The following is a 15,602-nucleotide window of genomic DNA, read 5'->3' as shown; positions in this document are numbered from 1 at the left end:
GTTGTTTCTTTAATTTCTAGTTCTGGGGAATATAATAATGGAACCCAATCAGAAAAGTTCGGATTGTTAATGGAAAGAACATCATCAATATATCTGAAAGAGAAATTAAATAATCTGGCTTCTTTGATTTTCTTGTTTGTGACAAGTGTCTGCAGGAACTCCGATTCATATGAAAATAAGAAGAGGTCGACAAGGAGAGGCGCACAGTTCGTTCCCATAGGAATGCCAACAATTTGTTGAAAAAATCTACTACCAAATTCAACAAAAATGTTGTCGATAAGAAACTCCAGCATACTGATCACTTGTTCCTTTGTGTAGCATGTTTTACCCTTTTGTTCGCTATTAACCAAATATGCCTTATGGTATCCCAAAGTAATAAATTTATAGCGTATGCTACCATTTTTATGTAGATTGTTGAGTTTTATTTGTCAAAGTTTGCAATGGCACTCATATTTACGAATTCAAGAATGCATGCTGAAAGGATTAAACTTGAATTCGTAAATTAGTCTATGCTTAACAATACCATAATCAAGAAAAAAAAAAACCCTGCGTTTTTCATCACAATGGACTAATGCGTCATCATTCAAGCTTGAAATATGCAAGATGTGTCTTTTGAATTTTTTTATATTGGTTTTCCTCGGCAGTTTTGTGATTTTATTACTACCGTACGGCATTTCTGCATGCTAAGATAGTGATTTCATGTGAATATTCTCTCTGTATTTTCGATATCTTTGGTGAATATTCTTCTTTCACTGTTTGCTTGACTGATTTCTATGTTTTATTTCGGATATGATCTTTTACAAGGTTCGTTACATTTAAAACAACCACAAAAAATAAAACAAAACGAAATTCACAATTTTATTCACACATAACAGGCTCATATTAACAACAATGAAAGTTATATTTTTTTCTGTTTTCTGTGACACTATTTATCTTCTATTTATTGACTCGCGTCGATACAAGTATCTCTCATACGTAGATGCATTGTCTTTTGCCACTGTTCTATCAGCTATAGAAGAATATATAGAGTTCAAATATACACTCTCATATATTTACATAGAATAATATATGCTCCGGTTACATGTAAAACTTTACTAGAATTGAACAGATGATCAGCAAAAAGCGTTCTCTGTGAACAAAGGGAGAACATACTGTCATGTTCGTTCCTTAGCGACGTAAAATTTTGCGAGAGATTTCAGTTCTTAGTTTTTCACTGAGAACAAAATAGATGGCAAAGTTCGACATGCAGCCTATGACTGTAGTTATTTTCAGCACTTCAAAGAACATTTTAAAGTCATCTAATTCCATGTTCATATCTTTCCATACTGTAATTACCATATAATTTAACTGTTCACTATATGGCGACGACACCAACATTAACGGAGTTACATTTTTATCTAGGTTGTCTGCTAGTTTTTCCCAACAAGAAACAAACTGGCCAATAAATTTCGATAACACTTTATGTATTTTGTTATTCCAACATTCCCTAGTCTTCAGTTCATTCGTCACTTTATTCAAAACTGCATCAATCATTTTTTCCCATTGGTCCTGTAGTTTTTTAAATAAATTATCAAATTGATCTAAATACTCCTGGTTCAATCCTTGCTTTATCATATTTCTTAATTCAGTTATGCGTTTTCCGACGATTTGCTTTACATCTGTGGATATCTGTCCAACGACATTTCTGTTTTTACACACACTTTCTTGAGAGTAAGAAAATCGAAAATGTTGTATTCCATGTCTATGTCCTCTAAAAGGACCCATTTCGCGAAAAAACGGAGTATACCTGTTATAGACCGTTTCGTAACTGCCTCTCATTGTAGAAATTTTTTTAATTTCTTTCGTATCCATTTCTTGGAAACAAGCATTTTGGTCTCTTTCTATTTCATTGCTAACCATCTGCCAAACTACGTTTTTATCATCGCTTTGGGTCCAATATGTTCCTATAATATTAGCATTTAGATAAAGACGTGGTACCTCTGTAACCAGGAAAACAACCAGGACACATAGAACTAGGACGCTAGACCTTTTCTGAATATACGATACGGGTGTTTTTTTCCCTTTTGCTTTGTTAATGCACAAAGTCTTGAAAATAATGCAGGTTGAAAGAACCATACATATCGTGGCTGATCCTATAATGGCACTGCATACCATTGGATAATAGGATAGTACGTATTTATGCAACACATCCAGTGGTTGTGAAATTGAGCAAATGTCGGCATTCTCTACTGGTGTAAATGATACCACGAAGAGTCTTGGAATGTGAAGAGCCAATGGCAACAGAAAGCAAACAAGGCATACGATGATAGATTTATTTGCTGACATACCTGTTCGACTCCACACAGGAAATACTATGGCTACCAATTTCTGTAAACCAAGACTCGTGGTTAATAGCACTGATGTTAGGTGGAAATTGTCTGATAGCTGTGAAATGACGAAATGCATCACGCAGTACGGATATTTTAGATCAACTATTTCATGATTGACTGTTTTGTTTACACCGTTTGCTTCTATCAACGAATAATTATTCGCAAAAACTGGCTCAAAGCCATATAAGCAGAATGCCGTCAGACAGTCAGCCAATGCTAATCCTTGCATAAGAACTGTTGCAGGTGTTTTCATCTTTTTCGAAAATAATAAACAAAACAAAACCAAGTTCAACAAAATGGCTATGTACGATACTACTGGCCCGACAATAATGTTCAGGCTATATGGAATTCTTGAATAAAGAATGAAAAACATATTTCTTAAAATATCCTACAACTGTTGAATGTTGCAATGAAATAAATCAAGTGGTGTATGTCTACTTGAATCTCAAAAAATAGTTTTCAATCTAATCATTAATATTCATTAATTGAAATAACATTGATATTAATATTTGGCAATGGCATTTGAAATAACATGCATAATAAAAGTCAAACAAATATCATCTTTTTGATAGAAATAGAGTAATGGAGATAAGCAAGCATAAAATATCGAACCAACAACTTCAAGTGAGACTATACGGACGGAATGGAACAATATACATAAAACACTAAGATTTGGAGAAAAAACGAACTTCTAAAACCTAGACAGATATTACGCATTCCGGAAAGGCGACAAAATCTTGCAGTAGATACAAGAAATAAGCATAACCAAATATTCAATGAAAGCTTCTAATACATCTATCCTTCTGTATTGTTTTAATTTCTGTATCAGTAACAGTAATATAAGACAAAATTCACTACGCAAGATATTGACTTCACATGAAACATACGTATACATTTTGTACTAAGATTAAATACCCTCAGTATCCTTTTGTGATACAATTTGTCGGAATTTCCTATTTTTATTTACGCCCTACAACATCGTACATGTATTTGATAGGCCTTTCAACTGTTTAAGCTTGAGCACCACTGATGAATCTTATGCAGACGAAACGCGCGTCTGGTGTATACAATCATAATCCTGGTATCTTTAATGAGACATACATGTTATAATCCATTTCAATAATTAGTTTTGAATCAATTTAAATTCACTTCAAGCAACTTTGATGAAGGGCGTTAGCCCACTGCATGATGCGAATGCAATATGTGCAAAAAAAAGTTGTATTTACATTTGAATCTTGGATACAATGAAGACTTAACCAATAATGGTATTGTGCAGATTAATACAGTTCATCCGTCATTCATACTGTTATGTCGTAGGTCTATTTTGACCATATAGCTCTCCACGTGTTTCGGTACTTATACATCCTTTGCCTTGAAATATTTGGCTTTAAGCGTTACTGATGAAGGTTTATCCAGAAATGCGCTTCAGACGTTTACAATTTGCAAAGATGTATTTTCTGTTGTTTTTTTTTGTCCATGTAACAAAACCGTACAATTTATAATATTTTTAAAATATTCTTTTAAATATTTTCTTAAGAAAAATGAGATTATGAAATTGAGGTAATGTAGATTCTGCTATTTACGAGCTGCAGTTTTATACATATTCAACATGTTTTGCTTACTAATTCGTGCATCGACCTAATTATAATTTTTGTCCTGAAAAGTCGGTTATTTTCCTATTTTCCTATAAAACCAGGTTCAATCCACCATTTTCTACATAAGAAAATGTCTGTACGAAGTCAGGAATATAGCAGTTGTTGTCCATTCGTTTGATGTGTTTGTGCTTTTGATTTTGCCATTTGATTAGGGACTTTCCGTTTTATATTTTCCTCGGAGTTCAGTATTTTTTGTGATTTAACTATTTGGTAACGTTGTTAATCTTTCCAAAAATTAAAAAGAAAAGAAAAAAAGAAAAATTAATTTATGTGCGGTATGAGCAATGAATCTGAAATATTGCGCAATAATAATGGGGATTTTGTATAGGTTGTGTAACTATTGCCGTTAACCGGTTTTGCGGTCAGTATATAAGTCAATTGCACTGGTTTTTAGTTATCGAGGACTGGGTAGTGACCACACAAATGCACTTTATATAGGTAGAAGTTTAATTTTTTACAAAAATATTTGCATTTTATATAGTAAAGTATTATTTGTTGCATTTGTTTTGTAGATTATTTTGTTACAGACATGACATTGTTAAAGATTCTACCAGGCAGTGTATCTTGTGTTATTTTGATGGACTTTATTATTGTAACTTGATGGACTTTATTATTGTAACTTGATGGCCTTTATTATTGTAACTTGATGGACTTTTAAGGCAGATACATCTTGTATTAAAGAATAGACTTTGAGGCGGTAACTGCGCCATTCAGTATCCAAACTTGTGTTTGTTCTTTTGTATTTAGAAAATAAAGTCTAACGTTGAAGTGTACATAATTGCATGTGCTCAATTATGTACACATATGCTCAAAATAGATGGACATTTTAGCACATAAATAAAATCAACAGTAGTATACCGCTGTTCGAAATTCATAAATCGATTGAGAAAGAAAAAACAAATCCGGGTTACAAACTAAAACTGAGGGAAACACATCAAATATAAGAGGAGAACTACGACACAATAGAAACACAACATTAAAATGTAACACACACACAGAAACGAACTATAATATAACAAAGCCTATTTTCCTGACTTGGTACAGGACTTACATACTTTAAGTTTTGTTAAACAAAGTGCATTTAAAACATATGTTACTTTAAGCTTTATAGGATACATTTTGACCTATATTAAATAAGTAGATGTGGGATGGTTCCAATGAGACAACTCTCTACAAGACACCAAATGACGTAGGCGTAAGCAACTATAGGTCACTATTTGCACTAGACATTCTTGCGGCCTTACAAAAGCAATCCTTAACATTTTGTTTTGATATAATATTCTTAAAATTTGATCAAATCTTTCCAATATACCGAGACTTGTTACGGGAGTATGATTTTATTTGTGTTCAGTATTTACTACAAAATATGTTATCCTTTTATGTGAATTAAGCATATAACAAAAATCATTTTAAAACGTACTTTCCGCCAAAAAGTGTAATTTATCCGTTTTTATTTTTTTTAAATTTTTATGGCCACATTTTTATCATATTGTCATACACTTTTATTTGCACATGCATTTTTTCAACATTACTATGATATGACTTCGGGTACTTTATACATCTTTGGCTTTCAACTGCTTGGGTTTGGTGTTAGACATTCAGTATGGAAAGTACTTTAAGACATTGCGTGAGGACCATTTTACAATTTTTAACTGTTAATACAAGATGAAAAGCATATGAAAGTCGTCGCGATATAGGCTGTTGAGATTAATCGGCGTAATGCAAACATTAATCAATCATGTTACATGCTAGAAATTGACAATGAGGGTCGGTTGAAAACAAAACTTTACGACAAAAGAGATGATTTCAGCTTCCCAATTGTGAACTTTCCATTTCTATGTAGCAACATTCCAGCAGCGCCTGCATACGGAGTATATATCTCCCAATTGATACGATATTCCCTGGCTTGTGTTTCCTATCATGATTTCCTTGATAGAGGATTGCTGCTCACAAGGAAGCTATTAAACCAAGAGTTCCAAATGATGAAGTTGAAGTCATCCCTTCGTAAATTTTACGGACGCCATCACGAGTTGGTTGACCGTTATGGAATAACCGTTTCACAGATGATATCGGATATGTTCCTTATGTCGTAACTACAATACCCTTCCCTTTTCACGAATGTGACTTACCGAATTAGACTATTTACCGGATTTGTAATAACATAAGCAACTCGACGGGTGCCACATGTGGAGCAGGATCTGCTTACCATTCCGAAGCACCTGAGATCACCCCCAGGTTTTGGTGGGGTTCGTGTTGCTTAGTCTTTAGTCTTCTATGTTGTGTCATCTGTACTATTATTTGTCTGTTTGTCTTTTTATTTTTGGCCATGACGTTGTCAGTTTGTTTTCGATCTATGAGTTTGACTGTCCCTCTGGTATTTTTCGTCCCTCTTTTATATGAAAGTTAAGGTTTCTACTATTTAAAAAAAAAATCATTCTCGTTTTTTACCACTACCATCCTTAAAAAAAAGAAGCAAAAAAATATCAAGGATAAACATAAATAATTTAAGTTTATACGGCTGACAACATTTATACTACACTACAATACTTTCGTCATTGAAAAACGGAAAAATGCCGATAAAAATTTTAACAGACAAAAAGATAATTTAACAGATAGCAATAAATAATATTCAGATTTATACATTAATGAAAAGACCATACAAAACAAATGGCCACTGATACCAATTACAAATGTACTTGTCGTATTTGTTCTTCAGAATAAAAGGAAGCAAAAAACGCATCATATCCGCACATATAAAGATGCTTAACTGCAATACAAATTAATATTCATTATGATTAAGATATTTTTAAACAATATTCAACTATAAAGTTTTGAAATAAAACAAACCCCATCTACTGTAGTAAATTATATAAAACATGAAGAACTTGACTTTGAGATATTGAATCGTAAGAATAAACTTCAATGTTCCAATTGCTCTAAACTCGATCTTTTTATGCAAATATTTTACCAGTCATGTTTTTGCAATAGTTTAAGCACATATCTTTTGTTATTTTTTGATAGACTAACTGGAAAACGCCTAAATGTCAAAACATTGTATTAGGAATAAACTCATTATCATAATCATTCTCATGGAAAATGCTTCATTCTTTTGTGACTCTGAAATATGAAAGATATTCCTGAAAAAATCCTGATAAATCTTTATTTTATTTTTAAACAAAACAAAACAAATAAGCAAATAAAAACCGAATCCTACTTTCAATAAAAATTAAAAAAAACGATGAAAAAATATTTAGAATTTGAATAAAACAAAAGGAATACGAAAAGATACATTGCGCAATACATTGCCCATATATCAAATGCACCTGCATAATTGCAGAGCTCGTGAACGGTTGTGGTATCAACTAACAAAGTTTTGTCTCGAATACGGCAAACTAATTTAATTGTATACAACTGCTTCTTGTCAAAATATAAATCTATTTTGCCCAATACGCTAAAATACGTTTAATCGTAATGTCAATCGTCAACAGCGATATGTGAAGTTGAGAACATTATGCATAAAGTAGTAACTCGTTAATATTTTTCTCTTTGTACGGAAATACATTACTGGTAATTTCTCGTTTCCTGTACATGTGTTATCATAATTTTATAATATTAGCAATAGAAGCATAAAACAAACAGTCAAATCAAGTCAATATTCTTCACATTTGTATGAAAAGCTTAAAACTTTAATTTACTGGACAATAAAGAAAAACGAACAAAGGCAAATGCTTTCAAGAAACCAACTGGTTAAATATGAAATATGTTAATTAAAATAAGGGTAAAAATTTACAATTTCCGACTGGAAAAATAAAAACTGAAGGAAAATCACAAATGAATATTCTTAAAATCTTAAATAATAAACATATACATTATGATCGATTGATAGTTACTATAGTCCCACAAGACGAATTCGTATAATTATCAATTAACTACAGTACTATTTCAGCTAAATCATTTGAGTATGTAAAAAATGCACAAAAATTCACGATTTCTTGTATGTAAGTTAAACCGTACGTTCTTTGATAGCTGTTGTATATTCGAAGCAACAGAACTTTGCCAATGTTTAAATCTCATAAATCCATTTAAAAGATAAAAGAACAAAAACTAAGGAAATCGCATTAACTCCAAACCAGCCAAACAGGCTGTTAAGTGAGTTTTTTTGTGACCAGTTCCATGATTTGAAAAAAAAAATAATAGCTGTCAATAGGTCATAAACAAAGGTAGTATATATCTATCAAACAAACATGAGAGTACATGTATATGACAGTTGTTTTCCATTCGTTCCGTTGGTTGATATAGCCGAGCAATTAATTTTGTCAGGTTTTATGGACCTCCCTTTTTTTGAATAGATACCTTGGGGTTTGGTATTTTTGTCAATACTTTTTGTTTAAATGCAAAACTGAAAATCTTTTGTTCAGCTCTAATGATTTAAACATGTGTTAAACAATATATAGTTTAAGAAACTAAATACAAATAAAAGTAGATGTGGAGTAAACGCTAATTAAACAATAACTTAACCGACACATTGAAAAAAATCTAAGATCAACATACAGGATTCAACAACCGACTAGTGTCTTTACAATATATCAAAAACTTAATTGTCTTAAGTCTACAAAAGTAGTGAATAAATAAACAGAGATTATCACAGGTCTGTTATCACTACCTAATAAGTAAATACAATGACAGGCTCTGAAATATAACATATGTCAAATTAAAGATTGAATAGTGTATGATACAAATGATAAAAGAATAAAATTATTTTTGTATTGTACAACATTCTTTTGAAACTTTGTCTTCAACATTCCGAATCTTTGTTATTTTGTGTTATAGGATAGTTTTCGCCACAAGCCTGGAAAAACAATATGTTAAATTATATGTAATACGTTAAAATAATTCAATGTTTATACAAAATTTAGACAACAACAAACACGATGCATGAAAAATAAAATGTTATCTTTAATCGATACTAGTATTGTATTCAAAAAACAAAATCCATAGTTCTTCGGACGAAACGATTGGTAAAAAGTACTCATAGGACATGTTTAAATAGGAGAAAAAAATCACCATATATGAAATTAAATTTCACCCATTATATCTAAATATGTTGCTTCCGATATGGTATGATTGAAATGATACCTTTTGGTTTTAGATTTACATTTAATAAAGTCTTCCACATTTATGTTTGTGTCAAAGCTACGATTGCAATTCCTTCAGGCAGATTTGAAAATGCATGGTTTTTGGGCTTTTCTATTTATGCCCTTTTGGATTTTGTACTCTCCAACGATATATTTTTTGGTCTTCCAAACTTTATATGTAGATTTTTCAAGAAATAAAACCCCGTGTAGAGTGTACTAAAACCAAATCATACGATCTTTCCGTCAAATATTGTCGAAACTGTTGCACATAGCATTCTTATAAATGATTTATAAACTTGCCTCCAGTGAAAGGGACGAACAAGACTGGCACGTATTTTCTGGTGGGTTTGTATCTTGTATTCCACCGAAGACGTCTAAAACGAACATGTCATACTGATAATAACATTTACATAAATTACATACATGATACCGACAGAGATCGGTAGAGCTTTCATTATAGTTGTACATATCTACCCGAATGTCTTATTTATATCGGTTAAAAATAGCCAAATATATCAAAAATTTTCATTGCTATACAATGCATTCTAAAAATAGCCACAGGGATTTTAAAGTTAACTTTGCAGGTAATATCAGGTGATTAGAATACAAATCTATTTTTAAAGACTTCATGTCGCCCTTTATAAGTCTTTTTTATTTTGTCGTTTTTATCGTTGTTTCATGGACTTATATCCCTATTGAAAGTCACAGTACACCTCCGATTATTATTTGTTTTACAATTAGATTTACATGGATATAACTTAGTATTCAGTCACTAGAATTCCCTCAGATTATAATAATTTTTTGTTGACAAAATGTTTTCTTCCAAATTATAATCTTTGGCAATTAATTGTGCCGAAGATAACTTAAAAAATCAAGACATTGGAATATAACGAATACGACAGACTACCGTTTTTGACATTACTCATTACTAGATAATCGGACGTCTTCAAAATAAAAGTCTTCGGCCGAATATTATTTACAAACCTCAAATCGTCTATTAATAATTATAAAAAAGCAAAACAAAAACACCATAAAATCAAACAAATTATTATGACCATTTGAAATCTAGAACTTAAATATAATCTTTGTTATTTTATCGTAACTACTATTTACATTTTTACTTACCACTATTGATAACATTTGAAGTGGCACTGTAAGCTGCACTGTCAAATCCGCTGTCTGTTGCTTGAATAATTTGTCCTGTCGATACAAATTTAACGATCAAGGAATTATAAAAAATAACAGAATATTGCAAACAAAAAGAGAAAGAAAGAGAAACATTAATAAACTACTAAAATCATTAACGACCTGTGCATGGCATTTATTACTTGTACAAAAACTAACATTTTCTCCGAACTCTCCTAGTTTTGAAAATTTACCAACAAGGGAAATAACAGGTATCATGAAACATAGAATCATGTGCAAAACAGTGTAGCCGAGACCATTGATTGGCGCGCTAAAATATCCCATTGACTGGGTCAGATTAGGTGAACGTTCGTCTGTAACGCCCAAAACTCACGACGTATTTATTATAGACATTTAAACTGTGAGGTCACCAAAGTGTCTCAACGCCTAAATAAAATAATTCGAAAAACTAATCAGAAATAACCTTTGTGTTTTGATTTATATTGAATACTTACACTGAACTGCGGTCAAGCTTAGCGAAAGGTCGTGCAACATAAACAGTCAAACAAACTTTATTAGATTAACTCGTTAAGGAACGATCGTTTTCATTGGTCAATTCAAACCTTTGACCTCACACCTGCGAAAATAGAACACGCGTACTATAAAGCTGAATGGACTGATCAGTATTCACGTAGCCGGTCAAGGTCGTTAAAAACTTCCATCGTCGTATTCCCGAACATGATTGTGTTCTTGATTATCGCATGGCAATTCTAGCTTTTATACATGTGCATGTAAAATTTTAAACTTTAATCTTAACAGTCACGTCGAAATATTTAATTCAACTGTCTCCTCTCAATTGGTCCTGGATTAAGGGAGCTACCATTTTATTTTGATTGGGGGGCTTGGATGAAACATTTTGTCCTGCATTTTTTTTAGTTGTTATCTCTGTCCTGTCTTTCTATTTTTCTGTCTGTTAGGTCCTGACTATATTTATTCGTTTATCCTGATTTTTTACATAAATCGTCATCCTGCCTTTTTTTTGTCGAGTTGCTCACCCTGCCTTATCTTTTATTCAATGGACTTGATGAATTAACGTTGTACTTGAAATGAAACCGTACTTAACTACAAAAATAACCAAATTACATACTAAAGATATTGCTCGATTTTTATAGTAAATGAGTTTGTGTTATAAACTGTCATGTTCATTATTCATATTCTTTCATAAGTTTTAGGATAGTGTGATTTTTTTTCTGATTTAGTTTACTTGATTTTGAAAAAAAAATCCCGAAATTCTAAGTAAATTCAGAACATGTAACCAGCCATGCTTTGTTTAGAGAAAAAATGGAGATGGCAAACCATGGCACAGTGGAAGGAAATGTACTTTATAAACTCCAGTGATATACTTTCTTAATTTATAATTAACTGTTTTGCTATCCTCGGTTGAAAATTATATGTTGTAAATATTTAAATAGTTGCATAGAAAACAATCAGTTTTAAACAGTGTGGTTATTCACTAAATGTATTGATAAAAGGTGACTCCATTTTTGTACATACTTTTACAGTAGTCATCCTTAATTTCTTAATATTTCGTTTATAAGTTTATCATACATGTATGATTTTGTATTTCATTTTAATACGCACGCATGCCACACGTTACTTTGGCGGATTGTTCAACAATGTTATGCAAAGCTCTATTCTTACGGTATGAAATTAAAGGATAAATTTTCAACCAATCAAAATCGAAAACAGTACATTTATATAGTTCCTTATAAACTACGACATTTCTCACAAGTATTTATTTATTTTTTAGTTCCACACATGCAAAAATAAAATCTTCGCCGATGAAACATTTCAAACCTTTTTACACCAACATGCCTTCACTGAATTCATTTGAATTGCGTGGTGACCATGATAGTACATTGCATAGTACATCTATATTCACGTGCACACATGGTACGATCTTTCGGGGACAATTTGCTCGTTTATGACACGTCATTTCTGAATGACCAAACGCTTAGCTTCTTTATTTTCGTTTTATAGCATGAAAACAATAAAAGAGGAATGTGCAACCCATCATAAATTTGAAATGGATCAGTATTATGATATCCTTATTATAAGTAACTACGACATTGTCAGGATAATAACCTAGCGTCAATATGAAAGAAATTAAAGTGGTTCATACATTCATCCGTATAAAAGCGGCACATGTATTTTATTTTATCCTTATATTTTTCATAGTGCGGTACAAGTGCTGCATGCATAAAGAATATTACTTAACACAAATTATTAGTATAATATTTCGACCCCACTATTTGAAATTCACAAAATACTAATTTAATTATTTCGACCAAAAATCATTGTTTTTTACGTTCGTAGTAACGTAGTACATTCCATTGTCGGTCACCTGTGTCAATTCACATGCACACAACAATTGTTGTTGTATTTAAATCTTTCGGCCAATGAAGTGAGACGTTACAAGTTGTTTGTTTGTGATACGCCAGAATGTTATCAATGAATTATCAATCGCTAAACTTGACTGCATTTCAGTGTAAATGTCTTTACTTGTGTTTTCGTTATGTTTTGATAATCAAGTTTTATGACATCGCACGTTCTTTCAACAAAAAAAAAAAAGGATTTAACTGGCTTTAAAAGTTACAATGCATGTGTTGATTATTATCTTTTTTTTCGGACGTCAAAGCGATTTAACAATTGCGGTTGCATGTCCAATTATGTCATCTTTTAACTTTTATCTGGTCAAAATTTTATTTTAGAACGAATGCATGATCAACTTTAAAAAGTGTGCGTACACAAAACATATAGACAAAATATACTTCTGTCCTGTCTTTTTCGTACTTTCAAGTTATTAGACAATAAAAAGGCTATTTGGATCAAGCCTTGTGGAATTTGCATTTACGTTTTTTGAATATGTAAAATGTATAGTTTGGTGAACTTTTCTGCTAACTACTATACTTGTGAAAAACCCTTGGCAACAGAAACATTTTCAGCTTTTTTTTTAATCGACCCAATTTACATAGTGATGGACGACTTCGTACATTTTATGATCGCAAATAAAATATGTATATAATATACTGTGCACTGTAGTTCGTATATATACTGAAACCCTTTGGCAACCCCACAGTTTAAATGTTTATAATAAATACGTCGTGAGTTGTGGGCGTCACAGACGAACGTTCACCTAATCTGACGCAGTCAATGGGATATTTTAGCGCGCCAATCAATGGTCTCGCCTACACTGTTTTGCACATGATTCTAATTGATGAGGAATAATTCGAATAAGTCCAAATTACTATCACCTGACTTTGACACTTTAAAGGCTTTGTGATTGCCTATCCAGGGTGACAAAAGAATTATCAACTTCATGACAATCCCAAATTTTCTCCACAATGTAATTACCAGAAGTCGCGATCGTGTGCATTTGATTGACAGTTAACTGTATTGTCTCATATTGGAAATGTCTGATAGTTGTAACTTTTTTTAGTTTCTTTTCTTTTCTCTTAAATTCTAGTCAGGTCGAACTTTGTTTAGCTAAAGTCCATGAAAATAAACTCATCATAGATACAAAGATTAAAATATTGTACTCATCAAAAAAGTTAAAAAGACCAAGTAAAGTACAAAGTTGAAGAGCATTGAGGATCGCCCAAAATTTCCAAAGGTTTTGACAAATACATCTAAGGTAACCTGGGGTAGAAAGTCCTTAGAATTTCGAAAAATTCAGAGTTTTGCAAACAATTAAAACAACCCTAAAAACTAGACAATATTCTGGATTTTCACCTAATTAGAAGACCGGTATTGTATATTGTAGCGAATGAATTCAAGTGAAAGTAACTGACCAGGTGTTTTAATCTCATTATGTTTTCATGATATTTGTGTAAGAGACTTGAAATGCGAACGTTTCCAACGTACACGATAATAATCTTCTTCATTAAAACAGGTTTGTTGAAAGTTTGATAGTAACTTTTCCTTTGATTTGGTTTTATTTTTCTTGTTTTTTTGTGTAGCCGAGTACTCCTAAATGTAGATACAATTTAAGATGGAAGATTTCAAGGACGTTGGATTAAGGAAAATACCAAATTCTGAATAATGATAATAAAAACAAAAACAAAAACTCTTACAAAAAGATGCATGGCATTTGTGAATGTCAAATTTAAAGAAAATAATAACTTTCAGGATGATTCTTGATCTGGCTAATTTTGCATAGAGGTTCTTTAATTTGCATCAACATCGACTTGGATTCGGTGAATTAATTACCCACGTAAAGTAATTTGTATATTTGTGTTATAACATATAACCAGAACGGACCATTCTGTAAGGGTTTGATGTAGCTCTCTGTACAACATGAAAATTTGTGCATGACATGAAATTAAATAACCAACGTTAAATCAAACTGTTAAAATAAAGTAACAAACATACAGACAATTCTAGCATATACAGCTTCTGACGATGATCGATCTTTCGTTGACGTATGCATGGTTTAATAAAACATGGCATGACCCCCTTTCCAAAAGACACAGGCGTTGTTCATTTGGTCTTAACAATATTTTATAACACACTGTTTTTGCTTTACTATGAAGACATTAACAAATAAAATCTTAACGAGAAAAAATACTCGTTTGTCATGACCATGTCAGTTCGGAATATTTTTCTGTGAACAGAGCCCCAGTGTTGTATCACTTCTTATATAAACCATATTTATGTATGAAGTGTGTTCCGTTGTCAATGTGTACTGTTCGAATTAAGTATTTGTATTTAAAGGCTGACCTCATACATGTCATATGCTAAATTGGTCAATAAACAAATTACTTACTTCCTTTCTGTTCTCGAATATTGGTTTAATTGAAAGCTCAATGTTCAATTTTTGAATGTTATTTTGTAATTCTGTGGCAAGACTTGTGACTTCGTGTAGATGCTTTGCTGTTTCCACCATTCTTTCCGAAAAGCAATTATGTGTCTGTTCAATATTTTTCGGTTCTTTCGATATGTCATCTTGCAAATTCTTAATTCGGGCAGTAAGTATGCGAATTAACTTTTTTAATTCCACAGCACAATCCGTTGTTTTAATCAAGTTTTGAAAAACCACTTCAACATCATTTTCTTTTCTGTTATCCATAAGTCTATCTCCCAAAACTTTTAAGAAAGGGCAGAGTATTTTTTTCTCGTCACGTCACACTCTCTTTTCTTCTTTTTTCTTCATCTGAACATCCTAAACATTTCGATAAGATAGGGGGTTTTAAGAAGGGTTTTCCCATTGAAAATTTCTTCTGGATTGCGCTATAAGTAAATAATAATTAAAGCAATAC

At 31.8% G+C, this 15,602-nt stretch overlaps 1 long non-coding RNA gene across 1 annotated transcript; it reads right to left on the bottom strand.

Moving 5' to 3' along the window:
- Positions 1-9,457: 9,457 nt before the first annotated feature.
- Positions 9,458-15,602, bottom strand: LOC127724495 (uncharacterized). The gene is made up of 3 exons (XR_007992526.1): positions 15,110-15,602; positions 10,285-10,359; positions 9,458-9,533 (listed from the first exon to the last, which is right to left on the bottom strand). It is a non-coding gene; the product is annotated as an uncharacterized LOC127724495 (long non-coding RNA).

This window comes from Mytilus californianus, unplaced genomic scaffold, assembly GCF_021869535.1.
Source record: "Mytilus californianus isolate M0D057914Y unplaced genomic scaffold, xbMytCali1.0.p SCAF_14, whole genome shotgun sequence".
Lineage (NCBI taxonomy): Eukaryota > Metazoa > Mollusca > Bivalvia > Mytilida > Mytilidae > Mytilus > Mytilus californianus.
This window is presented reverse-complemented; position numbering and strand designations above follow the sequence as displayed.